This window comes from Hyposmocoma kahamanoa, unplaced genomic scaffold (assembly GCF_003589595.1).
Source record: "Hyposmocoma kahamanoa isolate Upper Pololo Valley unplaced genomic scaffold, ASM358959v1 119, whole genome shotgun sequence".
Lineage (NCBI taxonomy): Eukaryota > Metazoa > Arthropoda > Insecta > Lepidoptera > Cosmopterigidae > Hyposmocoma > Hyposmocoma kahamanoa.
In genome coordinates, this window is record NW_020653409.1 from 30,642 (window position 1) to 35,768 (window position 5,127).

At 38.2% G+C, this 5,127-nt stretch overlaps 1 pseudogene; it reads left to right on the forward strand.

Moving 5' to 3' along the window:
- Positions 1–2,147: 2,147 nt before the first annotated feature.
- On the forward strand, positions 2,148–3,089 carry LOC113239977 (annotated as a pseudogene).
- Positions 3,090–5,127: the final 2,038 nt, after the last annotated feature.

A 5,127-nucleotide genomic window follows, 5' to 3' on the forward strand; every position in this document is an offset into this window, starting at 1 on the left:
GAAACAGGTTGTCCGGGGAAGTACTGCCAGTTTACCTTTTTCTGCAGCCAATCAGTAACGGCAGCATTGCTACGTTCCGGTTTTGAAGGGTGTGGGCGCGTTCCCATTGTGTCGTACAGTTTAAAGTGTCGTGGCTTGTTTATTTAAATGAAGTTATTCAAATGTAGTACAACACAATTAAATGTAGCTCACGACTTTTCTGAAATATGTATGTCTTGTTGTAGTCCTATAAGTGTTCTATTTTATTCAGTTGATATATAAAAAAACTCATTGGTATAATATTCATATCTTTATTGCTTGCTACATGGTTTCTCCAAGGTGTTATAAAAATATAATACAGTTGTCACACATGTGACACCTCGCAAGGGCGCTCAAAATCGGGAGAGAAATCGGGAAATTATCCGCTCACGCGATACATGCAGCCGTAGACGCATACCACACCTAGAGGTGCCGGTGATAATTTTATACCGATTTATCGGATATCGAAGCTATAACAGGTAAAATAACTAATATTAATTGCTATTTCGGTAACTACTCTAGCAAACCATAAAGTTTTTAATGCCTGGGTCTGTCATTTAAAAAAATAAACAACTTCAAAAATACGTCACGACAATCGTGTGTGTTATTATTTGGGCTGGTGATTTCGGTGTTTGTTTATTGAAAACATACCGTAAGTAGCGTTTTTTAAGTTTACCCTGAATATAAATGTTTATAAACTATACTTTAAGGAGTAATTTCATGGTAAACGTTAGAACCACTCAAACGGAATATTATCATATTTATCCAAGTACACCAAAAATTTCATTAGTGCTTTTTAAGTGCAGGATTTGCGGTGTATTACTGCATTTTATTTGAGATGTTGTTGTTGGTAGTATGGAGGGTATTTATTTAGCAATGCAGAATAATAATTTTTATTTATAAAAACTTGTATTTAAACTGAACGCTTTTCTAATTTGCGAAACCAAATAGCCGCCATTTTGCGGTAGGAAGAGCGCATCGCGTGAGCGGTTAAAAATTAAAAACAAGTGTCACTACAAATTACTGATAATTATTCCTATTTTGTTATAACATAAAATTAAATAACATTTATTAATTATATAAGAGCTAATCCATTTAAAAAGTAGAAAAATGGCACTTGTCTTCTATTTAATATGAAAAGTACTAAATACAGCAGTTTTCTTGTAAAATTTCGAGGTAAGTTTTTTTTTTCTATCATAAAAATGTTAAGGAATCGTGTTTTCACAAATTCTGCAAATTTCTTTAAAATCTCCAAGACCCAACCTTCGTCCGCGAGGCCCATTTGCAATACCTTATTGTCGCACTAATTATTTTAAAAATAGGTTCCTTGTACGGGCTTGTACACAATTTAATAATAAATATCAAGAAATTAATATATTTGACTATAAGACATTCCGATTCAAATCTGCCATTAGGGTGCTGTTATTTTATTAATATAATTAGTAATTGATCGTAGGACTTTTTGTTAGTGTTCGATTGATATAACAAACTAGTGGAGTGATTTCTCATAATATAATTGAATATCATAATGTCGTGTGGTGCCGGCCTAGAATAGCACTACCCCCTCTCATCCTGTGGGTGTCGTAAAAAGCGACTAAAGGAAAATTGCCAGAAGAAGACGAGCAGCAGCATCATCTACTCATGGCGATTATGGCAAACCCCCCATGGTACATACAGCAAAGAATTGGCCCCGAGTCCCCGGCAGTCCTGCTCTTCCTAGTCACGTGGCGGCTTTAAAAACAGGGCATGGGGTGCGAAGAATCCCCGGGAGAGACCCCGCTACCATCAACGACGACTGGACCTGGCAACCTACAACACGCACAAATTGAGGACCGACGCAAAGCTTACAGAATTGGAAGAAGCCGTTAGTAAGCTACGCTGGGATATTATTGGGCTATCTGAAGTCCGAAGAGAGAGGGAGGACTCGATAATCCTTAACTCCGGCAACTTACTACACTACCGGGAGGGCGATCAACAGTCCCTTGGCGGTGTCGGGCTTATAGTCCACAACTCCCTTGTTAACAACGTGATTTCCTTACATGATTTTCAGAATATCAAAACGATATTCGTTGAATGTCATTCAGACTTATGCTCCGACCTCGACGCACCCAGATGACGAAGTGGAGGCTATGTATGAGCAGATTTCAAAAACCATGAATAGCTACAAAACCCACTACACGGTTGTGATAGGGAACTTCAATGCAAAGTTGGGAAAGCGTTGCGGTGATGAGCTGAGAGTGGGGCAATTTGGAGTTGGGCAACGGAACGCCAGAGACCGGATGTTGGTCGATTTCATGGAAAAGGAGAACCTCTATGTGATGAACACCTTTTTCAGGAAATCTTCAACTCGAAAATGGACCTGGATGAGGCAAAAATGAGATTGACTTTATCATGTCGATGAAAAAGCATATATTCAATGATGTCTCTGTTATCAACACCGTTAAAACAGGAAGTGATCACCGGTTGGTACGAGACACATTGAATATCTATATCAGGCTTGAAAGATACAACTGATAAAGTCTACGCTTCGACCAATACCTGTACAACTCCAAAACCCCGAGAGCTTTCAACTCGAACTTCAGAACCGCTTCGAAGCCCTCGAAAACAGCATAGATGTGGACGATCTAAACAACATGGTGGTGGATACTGTCCGTACGGTTGGGTGCAAGCTTTTCAAAACCCACCGTACCAAAACGAAGAACCTATCCGACAAAACACTCCATCTCTTGGAACAGTGACGTGAAATGAGGTTACAGAACTCAGAGGATGCAAGTCTCTCCAGGCGGCTAAATAGGCAGAAATCGAAGACTTTGACTTACGACATACGTCAATTTAATACAGAGCGTATTAAAGAGGCCGTTGAGCGATACCAAGGCTCCAAGGTGTTCGCGAGAGATCTGTCTGTTGGGCAAAGCCAACTGACGAAGCTGAAAACTGATGACGGTAGCATCATTTCATCTAAGCCTGAAATCCTGAAGGAGATAGAGAGTTTCTATCGACAGCTCTCCACGAAAGCACCTGTTGAAAGTAAGACAAAATACCCCAGAGCCAAGCTTACCCGACTTGTATGAGATTAGTGTGTCTCTCAAACAACCCAAGAATAACAAAGCGGCGGGTGATGATGGAATCACAACAGAACTTCTGGGAGCGGGTGGCAAGCCGATACTTAAAATCCTCCAGAAGCTTTTTAATTCTGTCATCGTCGAAGGTCAAACGCAAAAGGCATGGGGCAGAAGCGGGGTCGTCCTGTTCTTCGAAAAGAACTTGAAGAACTATCGGTCAATCTCGCTTCTGAGCCATAAGTTGTTTTCGAGTGTTATCACGAATCGTCTCGCTCGCAAGTTTGACGGCTGCCAACCTCCCGAACAAGCCGGTTTCCAAAAAGGTTTTAGTACCATAGTAGTATATATTTTACTACAACTAAATACGTAGTTACTATATATTTTTATACTTTCATGTTACAAAACACTTTTGACGTATAATCACATGTCGCTTCTATTATACCAAGGGCATACGATATTAAGTTTCCTCCTAAGCACAACATTGTTTCGTTAAAATGTAAATTGAAACCAAAACTGCGCTCACAACGCTCAACCGAAAAGATTCTCGAATAACGTTACCCGATATTTTGTAAAAGCCACTTTAAAAGAACAGCTATTTCTGTAAAGTTGAACTTCCAGTGAATTTCTTTACTGTGTAAAAATAGGACTCAAGAATTGGAAATTTAAAAGCGCCTAATCAGTTTTATTAATCCGGTAGTGAGTTCATAGCAATTTCACATGTAGATTATCTAACCAACAGCGATTAATGTCACGCATTTAAATAAAATATGGGCAAATTTATAAAACACTTTATCACGGTCGATAAGGTAAGTTTCACAGACCTATTTAAAATGGTAATGTGAGGATACAGATTTTTAAAAATAAATATTAGTTCGTCGCTTTAATAACAAACAACGGTATCTACATTTTTTTTGTTTTGAGGAGATGGATGGTAACTACTTCAATATAGTTTATTCTGCTAATATCTCCAATACTGAAAAAAGTTTCTGGACTTGAAAATTAGCTACCAGACTTCAAATAGAAGATCCTCAATTGGACATAGTTACGCAAACAAGAACCAACCCACACCTCGAGTGAAATTGAATTATGTATTTAGGTAGAACACCAGACGAGTCCTTTACCCGCTCACAAAAGATCCTGGCAATATACCAAGCCAAAACGGAGAAAATAAAAGTCCTTCAGGGTATCAACCCTAAATAAGTTACTTTTTAATAGCTAAAAAGAACTATGCTGCTTAACTTCATATAATGTATTATTTCAAATATGCTAAATGGATCCATGTCTCATGTACTAAAGTACTTACGTTAAAGTACGTTTAGCGTTTTCATTACGAAAACTAGAACATGGTTCTCGTTATATAGATTTTAAAACTTTCGTGGTTATTCACTAAATGATTATTACTAGTATCAGGTTTCTTACTGAGCTGCGGAGCTGCGTATGCAGCGGTGCATACGCAGTCCGCAGAATACATGAGGTTACTGATGTTAGTACTGCTAGACTAATTTATTTTAGTTACTTCTCTGGACTGTATTCGCACTTTCCATCAGGCGCGGTGCAGTCATTTTGCCGAGTCACAATAAAAAAATTAAAAAAACTTTCATAGTATAATGTCCTACGGGATTCATTTGATACATGTGAGGTAAAGCGGCAGATATTCAAACCATATTTGTATTGCAAAAACGAGCGATTCGTTCTGTGTACCGTCTAGGCTCTCGGGTTTCTCTCAGAGAAAAGTTTAAGGAGACTGGTATCATGACTGTGGCATCACAGTACATTTACTCAAATATTTTATATGCCCGTAACAATACAGATAATTTCAATAAGAAAGAAGATATCCATAATATTAACCTTCGAGCTAAGTCGAAAACTCATGGTACCACGATTTCGTTTAACCAAGGTAAACAACTCTTTTATGGGGAACTTTACATATACGTTTTTACAATAAGATTCCGAAACATACAGCCTTGGCCAAAAGTATTAGGCACCCTAAAACTTACTTCAAAAAATGGAAAAAAACAACTTCCTGTTTCTTGATTTATTTATTATA